Source organism: Bufo gargarizans, chromosome 4 (assembly GCF_014858855.1).
Source record: "Bufo gargarizans isolate SCDJY-AF-19 chromosome 4, ASM1485885v1, whole genome shotgun sequence".
Classification (NCBI taxonomy): Eukaryota; Metazoa; Chordata; class Amphibia; order Anura; family Bufonidae; genus Bufo; species Bufo gargarizans.
This window is the reverse complement of record NC_058083.1, coordinates 457,498,135-457,516,841: the sequence shown is the minus strand read 5'-3', so window position 1 is coordinate 457,516,841 and position 18,707 is coordinate 457,498,135. Positions and strand designations below refer to the sequence as shown.

Sequence of the window (18,707 nt, the reverse complement as noted above, 5' to 3'; positions counted from 1 at the left end):
AATACCTGGTTGGAACTCCTCTCCGTTATGTTAGCATGCTCAGCAGTCCAGACTGTTTTTCAGCGCAGCTTTGAGTGCTGCCACAGAGGAACGGGGAGCAGTTAAGAAGTTAAAAAATATATATAAAAATCAGCGATCTGGACACTTTATCTGTAGTACTATTCATGTATCAATGCAGATGATAGTCCAGAATTGTGGTGACATTCCCTTTAATTCCTGTTTTCCCTGTAGGACTTCTACAACATTGTTTGTTTCAGGAACATGCAGAACATTCTGCAGACTGACATAAAGTGAGATCAGCCTTATCTCCTACTTTTTGGCAGATGTACTTTACCTCTCCTTCAATTAAGCTTCTCCCACTATGTAAAAGCAAAAATTACTGAGTCCTACTAAAGGATCATCAATTCTGCAAAAAACTTTTGAGATGTCTTAGAGACATATAAAAAATGTATATTGGTGGGTGTCTGAGCACAGAGACCCCTGCCGATCACAAGGACGAGAGGAGAGATGCGTGCACAGTTCACGCTTTCTCTACTGCCTGCTGAGGAGGGAATTGAGATGGGCCCATAGAGTTCTGTGGAGCCCGCCTCGTGCGGCGGAGAGGGAATGTTATAGGCACGTGCTTCTCTTCCCTGATTCTAGGAATCATTGGGGGTCTTAGGGCTCAGAACCCACCAGTCTAAACTTTTACATGTCTATATGACATATAACATTATTTTTTTTTTTTTTTAAATGTTTGTGATCTTTTAAGCATTTATTTTTCAGAATTAAAATGTTTACAGATGTTATGAGGGAGATTGTATCATCTCCCTTTTGCCAGAAAAGTGGCTTTAAAAAGTCAGAAGCTGTCTGCGATCTTTTAAATGTGACTTTTTGAAAGAAAAATAGTCACAACTGCCTCCTTCCTTTTTTTTTTTTTTTTTTTTTTTTCTTTTTTACACCACCAACACCACTTTCCTAATAGGGGGTATGGCATGGGAGGGGGGCGGCCAACAGTGAAGACAAACTTACCTCAGTTCCCTGCTGCAAATGAAGACCGAAATCTACAGCCTGTGCCTTATGACAAATGCGATGTGTTCTCAATCAGTGCCGGGGACATTAAGACCGGCACAGAAAGCACTTGTCTTAATAAATCTCTCCCTATGTCTTTTTAGTATTGTGATTTCTTTTTTCTATTGTGTTTCATTAGGGAATAAATGTCCATACAGAAGATCTGCTGAAAAATCCACATTATATTCGGGAAGCTAAGTCCAAGGGCTTAGTTATATTTTGCTGGGGGGATGATACAAATGACCCTGAGAATCGGAAACTCATGAGAGAGTATGGCATTAATGGACTCGTCTATGACAGGTACTGTTTTTGTTTAATATAATGATTTTTGAATTTTAATTGATTACCAAATGAAGATTAAAAATAAAATAAAAAAAATACTCAACCGAAGTTGAAAAATGCCAACATGGTTTACCAGCTGGTTGAAAAATAATTTTGTATCGCTGAGTAAAAACAACCACCTCCCTAAATTATAACCTTTTAAGTAAAGAAAACCTGTCAACTTTATGCTGATCTCACTGAGGGCAGCATAAAATAGTGACAGAAATGCTGATGTCAGCGGTGTGTCACTCATGAGCTGAAAGTAAGTGGTTGCTGAGAACCGGCATCATAATCATTGCAGCCCAGGCCCTGAAAAGAGTCAAATCTACTTAAGAGTCAGGTCATTCATAATATCCTGCACTATCACGCATCTGCTGATGATTGGCAGTTCTCTCCTAGAGAGAAAGGGAGAAACTAGGTAGAAGACTGTCAGTTATCAGCAGATGGCAGGAATTATGAATAACCATGACCCTTCTCAGTGGCCGGGACTCTTTTTCCAGGCCCAGTCTGCAATGATTGGGATGTTGGTTCTCGGCAACCACTTACTTTTAAATGACAAATCGCTGAAATCAGCTCGCCTGTCTCTACTTTATTCTGCCTTTAGTGATGGACAGCATAAAGTTAGATGACAGGTTCCATTTTAAGGTAAAATAATTGTGCAGACTATCAGCACAGACACAAAATCTTATAAGGGCCTCTCCAGTGCAGAACCGATGTGCTGCTTCTATCTAGCAGGGCCAGTGCATGACACAGGAATATGAGAGCACCAATGAGAGAATCTTATATGCTGTGTACCCTCTAACCAGGCCCTAGGAATGTCCATGTGTAGTTTCCATATGAAGAGAAGAGGATTGGCACACAGCATGGGAGTAGTGATGCTCAAAGTATTACTAGTCCACTGTGGGGTCCCTTGACTTCTATTTTGCATTCCAGAAAGTAGGTAGGGAGGTGGTCAACCATGCATGTGGCTCTCTCTATTGTAGTTTGAGAGTTGTGAAATGCTAGGCTGTTTCTCTAACTACCTATATTGTATATTGGAGAGAATCAAATGATGCATGGTTGCCTCCTCTCGGTCGGAAGTGCCGAATGGGGTACAAGGGGACCCTGCATTTCCTGATAGGTGGAAGTTTGTGAAACACATACACCTTAAATTCTTCAGATGGTAATACCACTTTATGTTTTACTGCAGTCCTTGGAGTAGTTTAACCTGACAATGTGGCCATTGGACTAAAAAGGGCTGCGCTCCCCTGCTTAAAATAAACAGAGCTATTTAAATCAAAATCCTGCAAAGGAGGATCAGAGGCTTATGGGCTTAGAGGCTGAAAATTGTTGTTCTGACAAACTAATAACGTCATTCACACACCAGCAACCAACCCTTTCTAATTTCCGATCAACATATCCCTTTAAGGCCTCATGCACGCAACCGTTGTTTGGGTCTGCGTCCGAACCACGTTTTTTGCTCAGATGTGGACCCATTCACTTCAATGGGGCTGAAAAAGATGCCGACAACAATCTGTATGCTGTCCACATCCGTTGCTCTGTTCTGTGGCCCGCCCAAAAAATTGAATGTCTTATTCTTGTCCTTTTTGCAGACAAGAATAGGCATTTTCTATAATAGGCCTACCGTTCCGCAAATTGCAGAATGCACACAGGCGGCATCCGTGTTTCTCACCCAATTCCTTGGGGGACACCGGAAACCTTGGGTATAGCTCAACTCCCTAGGAGGCGTAACACTAAGTGAAAACTGATAAGCCCCTCCTCCAGCAGCTATACCTCAGCCTGGAGAGAGAGACTACCAGTTTTTGCTTAGTGTCCAAGGAGGCAAGACACTCCCTGCTCTGCAGAGCTGTCTTTTCTCTTTCTTTTTTTCTATTTTATTTTTAATTTTTCTGCTTTTCACAGGGATAACAGAGACGCCTGGACCTCTCTGTTTCTCCCGGGGTCGAGCTGCGCCAGTGCCGGCTATCCGCACAGCTGCCTTCCCCACTGAAGAAAAGGAGGACCAGGGCAGCCCAGCTCCCCTGCATCCTGCCAGCGCAAGGGTCGCCCACACACCAAGCCCTTCTCCGGCTTCCTGCCACTTCTGTGCCAGTGGCTGAAGGGGCGACCATGCTGGAATGGACAGAGGGTGAAGACATCAGGATGGTGAGAGTGGCTGTTCCAGCCCTGTTCCTGCTACCCACCACCCTCCCTCTCTCCCCACTGCCCCTCCTTCTCTCCCCACCTCCCTCTCCCCCTCCTGCACCAAGACTATCACTGGATGCAAATTGTTCTGGGACTACGGCTATGACGGGATATGGACTCTGCTTTACCGTCCAAGCTGGCCTCTGCTGTGGGCCATCTCATTACCAACCTTCGTGACACCTTTTAAAATTCACGATGATCCTCCCAGCTCTGACAAGGCCGGTGTGTCGTTTTTCCGCCCCCAAGCAGGCGTCCACAGTATTCCCTCTCCATGCCGACTTCTCGTCGGTAGTCTCTAAGGCTTGACACTTCCTGTGGCCCGCTTGTCTAAAAGCACGGCCATTCCTGTGGTGGACCGGCTCCTCTCTTCAGTCCGCTGAGGGCCGGCGCACTGGAATCCATTGCTAAGGGCATATTTGCTGCCTCCGGTTCAGCCCTCAGGCCGGTCTTTGCTTCCGCCTGGGCCGGAAAAGCAGTTTCGGAATGGCCTCACAGCTGGATCAGGAACTTGATTCAGACGTCTCCATTCAGGACCTCCGTGCTTTGGCCCAACCTCGTTGTTCAGGCAGGGAAATTCATTTGGCCGAGGGAGGGCGAGCAGGTTGGGACTTACACCAGGAGGGCTAAGTCCGAAAAAAAGGCTTCTTACGCCTATCCTAGGAAGAATTAGATGATGGACCGGACGCGGATCGAGGAGCAGAAGCCCTGCGGGAGACCCTGTGGCTTCGAAAATTATTTCATCCAGGCGGGTCCCGAATACGCGAGAGCCCGCGAAGGGAAGGCCAGCAAGAGACCGTTTGGAAGTGGCATCCGCCATCCATTCTCCGGAAAATCGCGGCAGAGGGCATGCCTACGGTTCTGATAGCCCCGGATTGGCCTAGCCGGCCTTGGTACGCCGACCTAATGCTGCTCCAGAGAGACGCGCCTTGGCCGTCTAAGAGAAGACCTCCTCTCTCAAGGGCCGATCTTCCACCAGCATTTAGGGTAGGGTCGCTACGTTTAACGGCATGGCTATTGAGACCGCAGTTTTAACGCGACGGGGGTTTTCTGCGGATGTGGTTCATACCATGATCCGCGCACGAAAGCCGGCCTTGTCCAGGATTTATTACCGAACCTGGCGGGCCTACCTGTTCTTTTGCGAAATCCTGGATGTTCATCCTCTTAGTTTTTCCCTTCCCACTGTCTTGTCCTTCTTGCAGTCTGGTCTGGACCTGGGTCTGGTTCTCGGCTCGTTAAAGGGTCAGATCTTGGCGCTTTCCATCCTCTTCCAGCGTCCTCTGGCTCCTCTCGGTCCCGTCAAGACCTTTATCCAGGAAGTCGCTCACTCTGTTCCCCCGTATCGCTCTCCCATTCCACCCTGGGACCTTAATGTTGTGCTTGCGGCTCTCCAGTCTTCCCCCTTCGAGCCCTTGCGGAAGGTTTCTCTACGCCTTTTGTCCTGCAAGGTCATTTTCCTTGTGGCCATCACGTCCCTTCGACGGGTGTCTGAATTGGTGGCACTTTCTTGTACGGAACCCCTTTTGGTCTTCCACCAGGATAAGGCAGTTCTTTGTCCGGTTCCTGACTTCCTTCCGAAGTTGGTATCCGCTTTTCACCTCAATGAGGACATCGTCCTCCCTTCCCTTTGTCCGTCCCCTTCTCATCCTCGAGAGCGGGAGCTTCACCGCCTGGATGTTGTTAGGGCTTTGAGGATTTACCTGGAAGTCAGCGTACGGACTCTCTTTTTGTGGTTCCGGAAGGTCCGCGCAAGGGGTGACTGTGTCCAGGGTGTTTATTGCCCGCTTCATCAAGATGTCTATTGCTGAAGCTTACTGCACCAAGGGCAAGGAGACGCCCTTTGGTATTACCACTCATTCTACCAGAGCGGTCGGTTCCTCTTGGGCTCAGAGGCATCGGGCTTCGGCTGAACAACTGTGTTAAGGCGGCCACCTGGTCTTCCTTGCACACTTTCACCAAGTTCTACAGGGTGAACACCTATGAATCGGCGGATGCTGCTTTGGTTTTCATCTTGGGCTGTGGTCCCTCCCCTCTTGGACTGCTTTTAAACGTCCCAAGGTTTCCTGTGTCCCCCAAGAAATTGGGCGAGAAAACAAGATTTTGTATAACTTACCAGTAAAATCTCTTTCTCGCTCTTCCTTGGACACAGCACACACCAATTGTTTTGGTTTACAGTTACGGTTTAGTTGCCCCTGTCGGGTAGTTGACTTGTTTGGTTTTACATGGTTGGCCATTGCCTTTATTTCACTACTTGGGCACGCAACTGGTAGTCTCTCTCTCCAGGCTGAGGGTATAGCTGCTGGAGGAGGGGCTTAACAGTTTTCACTTAGTGTCACACCTCCTAGGGAGTTATACCCAAGGTTTCCTGTGTCCCCCAAGGAAGGGCGAGAAAGAGATTTTACTGGTAAGTTATACAAAAATCGTGTTTTTGCAGATTTGCAATTTGTAGACCGCAAAACATGGCATGGTGGTGTGCATGTAGCCTTAATGGTGATTGGAGGTGGCTGTTTTACCATGCTATAGTTGCATGATGAAGCACATAGCCTCTAGTGATATGGCTCTTATAAGTAGGAATAGTTACTGTTTGTTCTATGCACAGATTCAATTATGGATTATTGACCAGATTAAACTATGAATTATTACCTATTCACAAAATTCTTTAATAGGAAACATCACCAATGACAGACTCTTGTTGGAATGTTGGGTCGCTTAGTTTTGGCTTGTTTTTTGGCCCAGTCGTTTTCTAAAAATCCCTGATGAGAGTCCCGATATTTGACATTCATACTCTCTCTCTTTGGCAGAGTTCTGCCTAAACACAGTTTGGTCCTACACTGTAGATTGCAAAGAGATCCTGGAGGACTTCTCTGTATTGCAGGGACAGCACTTGGGTCATGTTGGAGCTGCTAAGTGATTCCAAGAACACCACTGGGCCATAAAAAGGAAAGTCACCCAGATAGGGCAGCACAAACCTAATCTGGTGACCGATTCCATTTGAATGAGTATTCCTCTGCCCTCCCACAGAATATACCAGAAATGTCTGATAGATAAGACAGGTTTGGGACCCGCACCCGTGTCTAAATCTGGGGTTTCTGAACACCTGACCTGCCTGGTGCTGCAGCCGCTGCGCTTCTCTCTCCATTCACTTTTATGGTAGTTCCAAAAAAGTCTTCATTCAAAGCAGCTGTTCCACCAGACAGGATGTTCTGGAGATAGGTGCGGCCCCACATCTGAGACCTGTACCTATCAGACATATGTGGCATATCCCATGGCTGAACTGACCATTTCGTAGTATGATGTGTGCTGTTTTATTTTCTTACAGAACGTAAAGGTGCTATGAAGTTGTAGGCTCTCAGGTTACTAGAAGTATGAATGAATGGATTTTTTATTTTTTCATTTCTGCATAACAAGTTATTGATAACTGCACCCTGGTATTCCAAATACCTTCAAAGGCCTGACTTGTGTAAATTAATCCCAGAATAAATTATTTTATAAATGACTCAAATCCTAATCTATATACTATTACTATCATTCACAGATTATACTTTGAGCACATTTAATGTGTATGCCTATAATGGTAGCTAGAAGTAGTCATTTATGTCTTCTTCTGTCAGCTTGGCAGACTATCCAGCTGTTTCTAGAAATATCTGGTTGTATATTTTTTACTACAGATGTAAAAAAGTGAAAAAAAAATCGAACAATGGACAGCGCTGGGTGGATATCAAACTAAGGCCACATTCACATCTCCAGTGAACATTTCTGGCAGAGAACAACCTGCCGGAGTTCACCAGATCTGGCGTTCTTGGCTTCTACAGATCACAGCTGGATTCCTATTGAGTATAATGGGATCCGGCCACTTTCTGGCATAAATGCCATGTTTCAGCCAGACATAAAGTTGCATGCAACAGTTTTTGGTGCAGCTGGCATTTGTGCCAGATCAGGCTGCTGGATCATCTTGTCGGAGATGTGAACTCGGCCTTGTTTGAGACAACCCAATTCTTGGTTGTACTCTCCTTAGTACCCCAACCCCTGTATCCAGAATAGCTCATATATGGGTCCTCATCTGGGGCTTCTGTATCAAACCACAAGCTGATCAACAACCAGTCAGGATGAATGTTTATTGTAGTGCCATACAGTTTGCCACTCAATGCATTTCAGGAGGTGTCCCCCCTCATTTTCTCGAGTGGTACACACCGTTCCGTAACATACCTTTTTATATACAGAGGTGAGTACGACCAGGAATTGGCTCGTCTTTATGTTGTGCACTTTTTTTTTCCCACTCTTTTTGACATTTTGTATTTGGTGGCCAATTTCCCGGAGGGTATTTGGAGTGCTAATGGTGCTGCTGTGGACCTAGAATTTCTACAAGGTAATTAAAGATTGGGAGCGGAGGGGTATTATTAAACCCTTACCACTGGCCTGTTTCTTCTAAAGAAGGGATGGGTGACTAGAACTACTACAATGTTAAAGAGGTTTTCCAAGTGTTAAATATTGATCTTACCTCAAGATAGGTCTCCAATATCTGATCAATGGGGGTTAGACTTCCTGCACCCATGCTGATCAGCTGAAGAGCTCTTCCTAGGCCTGTGGCATCATGTACATCATTAACATGGCCATTGACCAGCTCAGTCCCATTCAAGGATAAATCATCAATATTTAAATCCCAGAAAACACCTGGAAGGGCGCCTTCACACACAGCAGATTTTGTTGTAGAAATTTCTACAACTGAAAATCAGTTTTATTCATTTAAATTGGGTTGTTTTGGTGGCAAGCACATGGACTTCTGCAAGCTCTATTCAGATGATTTGTACTGATTTAAGATGCAGAAATTTCTGCAACAGAATCTGCCATGCATCTTAAGGGTACACATGTTTTTTTCACACGCTTTCATACGGTACCAGAAAAGTGTATGAGAATAGACAAATCCGGTGTACACTTAGTTTTTTTGTTTTTTTTTCTCTCCATGTGGAAATTGACCTGCCACGCGGATTTTGAAATCCACCAAATGTCAGTTCTTTGTACTTTCTTTTGTGTCTTGTGTCTTGTGCCATAGACAGACAAAGCAATAGTGAGCAGGAAGAGAGACAGAAGACTGTGTACGTGCACACTGTGCGCGCTTTCCTTTCATACTGCTCATTGGTGGGGGTGCCGGGTGTCGTACCCCTGCCAGTCTGATATTGATGACCTATCTTGAGGATAGATGATCAATATTAAAAACCTGGAGAACCCCTTTAAGTGGTCGCAGGACGTAGTATTCAGAAACCATCCCATTTCATGTCATAGCCAAGACGAGGTCACTTTCTGCAGGACTATACATGTGAGCTGCTGAACAGTGTAGCGTAGCAACATACCTTCTGTGAGATCGTACACGTATGTGATTTGTAAATATATGTTCGCAACAACCAGAAACCCACAAGACATACGCACGAATTCCACTTGTACCGACACTGTCATCTTAGATAAACTTACATGGCTAAAATACAGCTTCTTTCTGTCTACATATACCGTACAAGTAGGTGTCAACATCAAATGGTAATATATCAAATCTGCATAATAAATGACTAATAAATCAAAAGGAAATTATTATAGTTTACTGGTCAGGGGACACAGAGTCACAGTCGTATTAAGCAGAAATAACAGTAAAATAACTGTGCTCACTGGCCTACCTATAGCTTGAGCTGGTAACAATGTTATTTCAGTTTGTGTTGTTTCTATAGCTTGCATCCATTAAGCGTATCCTGACTAACAAAGTCTTTGTATGGCGGTAGCCATATCATTTCAGGTGCCACAGGGACTTTAAGGAGGACCTGTCTCCACCAAATACAGTGCAATCTGCCGGCAGCCTGTTATAGCGCCGACGTTCACAGGGGTGTGCAGGGGGGGCTGTTGTATGATATCTGTTAAGAATAAATCAAGGCAACTGGACGTACTGTAGATTTTTTTTTTTTTTTAAACGTTTCACTCGTTCTTCCAACGAGCTTTCTCAATTCTGAAGAACGAGTGAAACGTTTTAAAAAAAATCTACAGTACGTCCAGTTGCCTTTATTTATTCTTTACAGATATATACCATGACCTGGATAAATGAGAACCTTCACAGACACGCTGTTGTATGATGTTGGATAACCCCTATAAAGCTACCATACACATTCAGTAGTTGTCAGCTGTCTCTCCTGGCTCCTTCCCAGCTTTCCCATAGACATACATGTTTGACTTGGCCAAACATGTCTGTGTATTCTATGGGGAGAGCTGAGAAAGCGACCACAATACACTTCTGGCAGCAGCTTATCTCCCTGGAGAACAAGGACTTGGCAAAAATATTCCTTTTGCTCGTTCCTATGATGTCGGGGAGGTCCGCAATCTCCCTGCACACATTAGTGTCGCTAATCTGCTCAGCTCCTCCTGCTTTATGACAGGTTGCCGTCAGATTGCACTTTGTTTCATGGTGACAGGTCTGACATGATCTCAGCCTGTACAGACAATGAAACTAACATTTGGTTTCAGACATATGTTCTGTAGATTGCCCTGAGATTTCTATATGAGCAGACCCTATGTTGTCATAGATATGGCCTTGCGCATGCAGTCGTATTTTGTTCTAGATGCGACCAACATACATTTAGGTCTCTCAGGAGGTGACCACGCTATTGTATTAATAGAAAAATTTCAAAGGTCTCTCGGACCTTACGTGGCTCTTTATTCCTCTCTGACTAGTTACATAAAATTTAAACTTTGATTAGCTTCTCATTAAAATATCCTGTTTTCATCAAGAAAGAACACCATTAAAATTCCTCGAAATATGGAGTGGGATTCTGTGTTTTGTGCTTTTGAATACAATCACTTTTGCCAATACACAGCCTCATTTGGAGGTGCCTGATAGGAGGAATCACCTGAGGCTGTGTATTGGCAAAAGTGATTGTATTCAAAAGCACAAAACACAGAATCCCACTCCATATTTCGAGGAATTTTAATGGTGTTCTTTCTTGATGAAAACAGGATATTTTAATGAGAAGCTAATCAAAGTTTAAATTTTATGTAACTAGTCAGAGAGGAATAAAGAGCCACGTAAGGTCCGAGAGACCTTTGAAATTTTTGTATTTTGTTCTAGACAAAGCTTGATCAGGCTTTGTTTCTGCGCCTGCAATTTCACATTATTCAGATGGAGTTCAGCTGCAATGTCAGTCACGGTACTTTATAATAAGACAGCGCATTACATCATGGTCTTTAATTTGGGCACTTTTGTTCCTTTAATCCCGAACTACCATAAGATCACTGCTCTGCCCTTATACAGGTAACCATTATTTTAGTAGGAGCCTCAGCTGCAGTACCCAGGAACGGCCACTACGTGGTGTGCAGAGCTGTGGTTTTCAGACTCCGGAATCTGCAGTTGCTGCTGGCAGATGTTTGGTGGGAGGTCTGGGTGTCGGACCCCTACCAATCTCATTCCTAATGACCTGCTCTGATGATAGGTCATCAATATGTTAGTCCCTGAAAACCCATTTTATTAGATAAACAGGGAAACTGCATGAAGTAGTTGTAGTACAATATGTAAGACCATATACTGCAGCCTGTAGGTTCCTCATTCATACAGATGAGGTCTGATATGACAGTGCTCTTACTTATGGAAAATATTTTTAACCCAGGGCCATCACACCGTTTTGTGATATTTCACAGCATTCGTTACATGTGTCCCGCAGATTATCTAGGTTCCCATGAAAGGACTGACAGCTATCCCTCCCAAACCATATGATACACATGGGGAGAGGGGAGGGAACTACTGCTACTGCCAGGCACCATTAACCACATCTTATCTCCCGTAGGAACAAATGGATTGGGCATGTTTAAGTCCATCTGCCGTCAGGAGAGATTTGGGACACCCCTGTAACATGTTAGATGATTGGCTGAGCCCATCAAAATCATTAATCTAATGTTTCTAACCTGCTTAAATTAACACTTTCCCTTGGTGCTATGTTTTCTTATGTTAGAATTAAAACTGAGAACTGTATATAAAGACATGTTATCCTCTATGTCCCAGGAGTTAAAGGGGCTCTGCAGTTCTTTTAAACTGATGATCTATCCTCTGGATAGATCATCAGCATCTGATCGGTGGGGTTCTGACACCCAGGCCCCTCGCCTATGAGCTGCGGCCTTCTCGCTGTTTACCGCAGGCCCAATGACGTCACGACTAGTATCACTGGCCTGGGCAGAGCTAAGCTCCATTTAAGTGAACAGAGCTTAGCCGCGCCCAGGCCAGTGACACTAGTCGTGTCGTCACCAGGCCTCCGGTAAACAGCTAGAAGGCTGCAGCGCTACTGCCAGCGACTCTGCCTTCTTAAACAGCTGATAGGCTGGAGTCCCGGGTGTCTGACTCCTGCTGATCAGATGCTGATGATCTATCCAGTTTAAAAGAACTGCAGAACCCCTTTAAGCCCCGCTTCCTTCCTTCTCACTGGCATCTGTCTGGCTGTAAGACAGCTGGCTGGCCCTACGCCTTAGATATATGTTGACAGAACCCACTGATATTGGGTGGACCGGCCTACCATCTAATGAGCATGGGAAGGGGGGGGTCTTCAAAGTCTCTGCTGACAGAAGTTGAAATCTAACTGCGCAATCCTTTTATTCTTGGGGAGATAACCTCTGACAGCACCGTATCCTTTCGGCCCATAGAGAACACATGCGTGCTTGGTCACACGTTTGCTTTTAATGAGTTTTATCATTTAACTACATGCAAGTACGGATGAGCGAATCGACTTGGGATGAAACATCTGAAGTTGATTCACATAAAACTTTGTTTGAATACAGTATGGAGCGAGTGCTCCGTACAATATTAGAATGTATTGCATCAGATGAGCCAAAGTTATTACTTTGTGAAGTCTCGTGAGACTTTGCGTAATAACTTCATAAATTGATTTATACTGTAAAAAAAAACTATTTCCTGAACTCTGTTTCGGTTCCAAGTGAGACTTCACAAAGTAATAACTTTGGCTCATCTGAGCCAATACATTCTAATATTGTACGGAGCACTCGCTCCATACTGTATTCAAACAAAGTTTTATGTGAATCAACTTCGGATGTTTCATCCCAAGTCTATTCGCTCATCCCTACATGTAAGCTACTGTACATTTTAAAGAGCTTTTCGACTCTACTAATATATCCACTTTATTAAATACCCTCTTTGTATTCCCCATAAAGTAACAATTCTAGAGCGTCTTTTCTTAAAACTCTCTGGCCTTCCTCTGTTATTCCTCTATGAAACCTAAAAATAAGTTGACATCTGTGTCCCTTCTTATAATGCCATTGCCAGACTGTACGGGATCACACCACTTTGACTAGGGAAATCGTACCACCTAGCTGCCAATTTGCTCATATTCAAGCGGAATAACCAGAGGAATGGTATAAGTGTAGAGTTTGAAGTTGCTGCAGAATTATTTCATGAGGAATACAAATATTTACTAAAAGAAATCAAATTTATATTTCTAAATGCAGCTTTGAAAAGATAAGCCGGAGTTCAATATCTTTACCTTTTAATATTCTAGTAGTTCTGCTATGAAGTCTCATCTTGATTATTTTTCTTCTGTGTATTTTACAAAAGTGTACACTGATGTTCCACCAGGGGTTAACTGTCCTGTGTTTTGCTGTTGATTGTGTCTTGCGTGGCTTTCCATGGCTGTGGCACGTGTGATTGAGCTGCCTGTAATAATGTTACTGTTTTCATGGGTTACAGGCAGCTTTAAACACTATGAATGTGCAAACTTAAGGGGTTTTCCCACAAAAAAATTATATGTATCCTCTATCCACTTGGAATAGTGGATAATTGATCTGTGGGGGTCCAATTGCTCCCTTCCTTTGAGTGGAGAGACAGATGTGCATATCCTCTGCTGCTCCGTTTAACTTTATGGGACTGCTGGACATCTCTGTTAAGAGAATATTGCAGCCGATCAGTCGTCTATGGGGGTCGTTCATATGAACGATCCCACCAACTAAACTGCCCAACCAGGGAGTTATTATATATTTTTTTTAAATAAAAAAATTCCCTGGTGCTTGAGCACAATGGCAAGTGATCACCTGATTCCATTAATAATGTTTCAGCCGATGAACAGCTGAAGTTTTCCAGCACGGTGGAATGCATTTTCGGAAGACGGGAGTCTGCTCGTTCGCACTCGTTTTTCAAACCACGGTTGGCTGTAAAGGCCGAAATCTGCCATTCTGGCCATTTTTTTTTAAATCGGATTTTTTTTTTGTTATGAAATTTGTGTATATGTACTGTATATGAAAATAATAAGTATATGCCTTAGTAAATCAGATGTACACAAACCCGGTTCAGGTAATGAATAATACACATTTTGAGAAGAACAACAGAATAGTTGTACATTTGCATACAGATGTAAATAAACCTTAACCCCTAACCTAATGCAGTAATTATACCTTTTACTAGTCTCTTATCTTACCGTACCAGTGGTCATAACTATAACCATGTATGCCCTCTTTTGTATCCATGTTATATTTTGAACACCTTATCTTAGAATGTTACTTCTCACTCATAAGCAAAAGACGTCCAGATGGTATCCCTGGCACTAATACCCACTGCCCCCAAATAGATTAAAATTTCGTAAAAGCATTTCTCTTGGCATTTATTCCTCTCTCCAACTCTATTACATTCCGTCCATTTTTAATCTTGTGTGTATGGCCACTTAGCCCACAGAGATGAATGCTTATGCTCAACACTGCTGCATTTATACTGCAGGTCACAGGACCCCATTCTCATGGTCCGTAGACGTCCCAGTGAATTAACTCCCGCCAATCAGACCTTTTATTCCCTGTCCAAAGTTCGGTTTGTGGGAAGACCTCTTTAGGAAATATGATGCAATTAATTAACTTGGTTGAGGACAATTACAAATCCATGGAGTATGCAGTAATTATCACAATCTAGTCTGACTTGTAAGGCTCTGTTCACATCTTGTTTGAGCGTTCTGTCCGATGTGTACATCAGGAGTATTACACATCATGGAAATGTTATGCATAGGTTTCGGGAGCTCTCCTGAGTCATATGCTGAATGTGCAAAAAAATTGAGATGTGAACCTAGCCTAACCTATACTTGAATGGCTGTGAACCTCGGAGCGGATGCAGGCCCATTTATTTCAGTGGGGCCGCAAAAGATGCGCACTGCACACAATCTGCTGTCCGCATCCTTAGGTCCGTTCCGCGGAACCACAAAAAAAATAAAAATGTCTGCAAGCTGATATAGAATAGGTATTTCTAACAAAGAGTGGGAGGTTCAGATCTGCAATTTTCTGACCGCAAAACAGATATGGTTATGTAAATGCCCCCATAGAATTATTGCTGGATGATTACTGCATAGTTTACTCTTCCAGCTGCAGGGTAAACCGTGACACGTGATCTAAATGTGTTTTTGTTTTTTACTTCCAGGATCTGCGACTGGAACCCAGAACAACCAAACATATTCAAAGTTGAACAAATGGAGCGTCTTAAGCGGGAGCTACCTGCTGAAATGCTGCAGAGCTGCCTCTGCCCGGTGGTCAACCACTTTGTCTGTACCGCAACAAGCTGCACAAACGGCAGCAAGCGACTGGAATCCAATGGTGTCATTAACCACCAGCCAGTTTAATGTCTCGCTCGCTCATTCTACTGACATCTCAGGGGCCACATCATCTTGTGCTAGCAAAGCAATAGCATAGCCATTTCCCGCCTGCTGTCTCTGTGTATTTTCTTGGCTAGATTTAGTTGTCATTTCATTGTAAAAAAAATAATAATAATAATAATGTACAGTAAGACCTGTCCTCAGTAGAGATGAGTGAATTTCATATTTTGAAATTCGTTCACGATTCGTTTGGTGGTAGAAGCAGAATTGCGTTATGGATTCCGTTACCACGGACCAGAACGAAATTCTGTGACGGAATGCATATCGGATCCATCCCGTTATGCAGGGGCATAACTGAAATGGGACGGATCAATTATGCAGCCCATAGACTTCTATTATGATGGAAGAATTGCGTTATGGTCCGTGGTAAAGGAATCCTTAACGCAATTCTGCTTTTACCACGAAACGAAGTGTGAATTAATTTCTAAATCAAAAAATTCACTCATCTCTAGTCATCAGTGCAAGCAATGTCCTGATGCTCAAGTTTTGTGCAGTGTAAAATGCCGCCATGTCACCATAGTACCTCAGCAGGGAAGGGTTTGCATTTTCCTTCAAGTGTAATATCCATCCTTTGCACAGCCGTTCTCAGTGTGCTTGTTAGAGATGAGCGAATTTCTTGTTATGAAATTCGCTTGGTGGTAAAAGCAGAATTGCGTTATGGATTCCGTTGCCGCAGACCATAATGCAATTCTGACGGAATCCCTTTAGAGGCATTCTGTTATTCTTTCCGTCATAATAGAAGTCTATGGCCTGCATAACGGATCCGTCCCGTTTCCGATGTGCAGGAAAGAACTCCTGCACCAAAACAAAGTGTGAACGAATTAAAAAATATGAAATTCGATCATCTCTACGTCTAATCCCTGTACTGTATTTATAATTATTTCTGCCCATTTAATGGATTACCTCAGTTGCAGAATTTTGCACGGCTCAATGCAGTGGTACAATACAATGTGTCATTGCGTTCCAGTCCTTTTTTTCTTCTTTTTTTTTTTTTTTTTTTTCCTTTAATGGTAGGATTATCATGATGTTCACTAAGCCATTGTATCCTAGTAGTATAGACACATTGGTGATTTTTCTTTTCTACGTGTATGCCTGCTTGCATTGTGCCCGGTCAGATGAACAGATTATGGTAGGTCTTAGCTGTTCTTGGGGAATTTAGTATGATGAGGCAGACACTCACTGCTCACACATCTGTAATATTAGTATGAGGTATGAAACCCTTGTGTGCATTTATAGCCGATAGGTCTGGGTTGCACGCATATTAACTTAGGATGTTTTTAACCTATTTGCTGGGGGAGGGAAGAAACGTAGATAATGTATTCAAACAATGCTTGCTCTACCTGCTGCAAGCACAGAGATGAATCATGGTGCTTATACATTTTCCAAAAGCCGATATGTACAGTATGTATGTGTGTGTGTGTGTGTGTGTGTGTGTATATATATATATATATATATATATATATATATATATATATATATATATTTGTGTGAGTTTCTTAGAAATTATGTGCTAGATGCAGCAATCGCCTTGTGGATCAGCAGTTTCCATAAGGGGGAACACTAAGCATGCCCGCCATGGACTGTTCCTGCACCCGCTGCAGGTTTTCCATACAGTCACCACACCTCTGGAATGTAGCTTTGTCTTTAGCACAAGCAGTCTTTTAATGTACATGTAGACAGAATTGTCCACCTTGTAGGTAGATGTTAGCACGGTTCTAAACGTGCACCCTGATGGAGTTATGCATACTGCCTATACAATGAAGTCAGCTGTTTGTTTCCTAGTAGTCATGTAGGTGATGACATACTGAAAGTGGAAGAAACTATATTTTTTTCCCCTTTTATACACTGGCTGCCTTGGTACACAGTAGGTATGCATACTGATGATGAATTCTGGCTCACCGCACAATCCAGACATATGCATTATACAAACTGTATTCCCGCTGACACCAGTCAGTCGCCATGTCTATAGTGCACTAATGTTTCAGTGTGCCTTTTGTGCATAAAAAGGACTATACTTCTACCAAATACCCCTCACCTGGTGTTTGTGCTGGGGGGAATGTAAGCAGCAGTGTCTGTACAAGGTGCAGTTCATGAAGCCTGTATTGTACAAAATACTTTACTCTGGGGAAAGGTCTGTTCTGCTTGGTTTCCTTTGCTCCTTCAAAGTCAATAGAATCATTACCTAGTTGATCTGTCACATCAGTCATGGGTCTTGTGATAACTGAAGCCATGATCCCAGTGTGAACAGAGCTGTTCTCCACACCATAAAAATGTAAGTTGTCTTTGTTCCAAGGGAACTTGTCACATTGCAGATGCAGTCCAATCTGCAGGCAGCACGTTCTAGAGCAGGAGGAGCTGAGCAGATTGGTATATAGGTTTGTAGGATACGATCCAGTGTAGCTAGCATTGATTGAAAGCTCTGCTCTTCTTGGCTTAGGAGTCCAGTGGGCGGTCCTACTCAGTGACTGACCGTTTTTCCTGTGAAAGTGTACATACAGAGATAGCTGTCAGTCAGGGATAGGGTTTACCTCTGGTCTCCAAAACCCAGAAGTAGAGGTTTAAATGAATACATTCCTACCCACTAAACGATATATCAGTCTGCTCAGCTCCTCCTGTTCTATAACATAATGCTTGCAGATCAAGCTGCATTTTCAATATGACTGGTTCCCTTTAAGCTTTTAATCGCCAACATACAATGTGCCAAAAGCACTGAAAATCTATTAGCAGGTGGACAACGGTAACCTATCTGTACTGCCTCCAAATAAAGGCTAAGACAAGACATGAATTGACAATGACACTGTAATGTATTAGCTACTTTGAAATCCCCTTTTTGTGCTTCCACTTAAGTCTTAGGGGGGAATGCATTCTAACCGGTAGAAGACTTTGTCAGTGTGGGGAGTCTGAGCCGTCTGAGTGGGTGAGAAGTACCCTCTTTTGAGTAATAACGTTGGCTTTGTGTGCCTCATTCCATTTAAATGACATTGCCTCCACACATCTGTAAAGTTTCATACTTGACCATTGAAGTCCATATACTCCCCGTTTCTGGGGGTTGATCTCAATTATTCAGGAGTTGTGGTGATTTTTTTTTTTTACAATTCAGTCAGGTGCTTGCACCGCCTCCTGGTATCTATTAGTATTGGTGATGTATCGCGTACCTTTTATTTATTATACTTACTCCAATGCATGTGTCTGCATCGCTGCTGATTTTCTTTCTTCGTAGAGTGTCATTGTTAGTGTGTACTTTCTACTTAATAAAGTCTCTTCACCCGCACAGATTTTAGCATTTTTATTGTTTGTTGATTATGAAATGTGTTGTACTTGAAATAATAGCTAATTTTTCACATTTTGGTATTTTGACCACATCCTTCACTTTTCACAGGGAACTACATGGTCCCTTATGTATTATAACATATCTAACGTAACAAACAAATCACAACCACTCTTTAGGTAGCTGTAGGTGTGCAGTCGTGATGAAAACTAAATACAAGCCTCTTTTAATTCAGG

The 18,707-nt window shown here is 43.2% G+C and overlaps 1 long non-coding RNA gene across 1 annotated transcript; it reads left to right on the top strand.

The window, feature by feature from the left end:
* Positions 1-1,194: 1,194 nt before the first annotated feature.
* On the top strand, positions 1,195-18,474 carry LOC122935866. The gene is made up of 2 exons (XR_006388845.1): positions 1,195-1,350; positions 14,972-18,474. It is a non-coding gene; the product is annotated as an uncharacterized LOC122935866 (long non-coding RNA).
* The last annotated feature ends 233 nt before the right edge of the window (positions 18,475-18,707 follow it).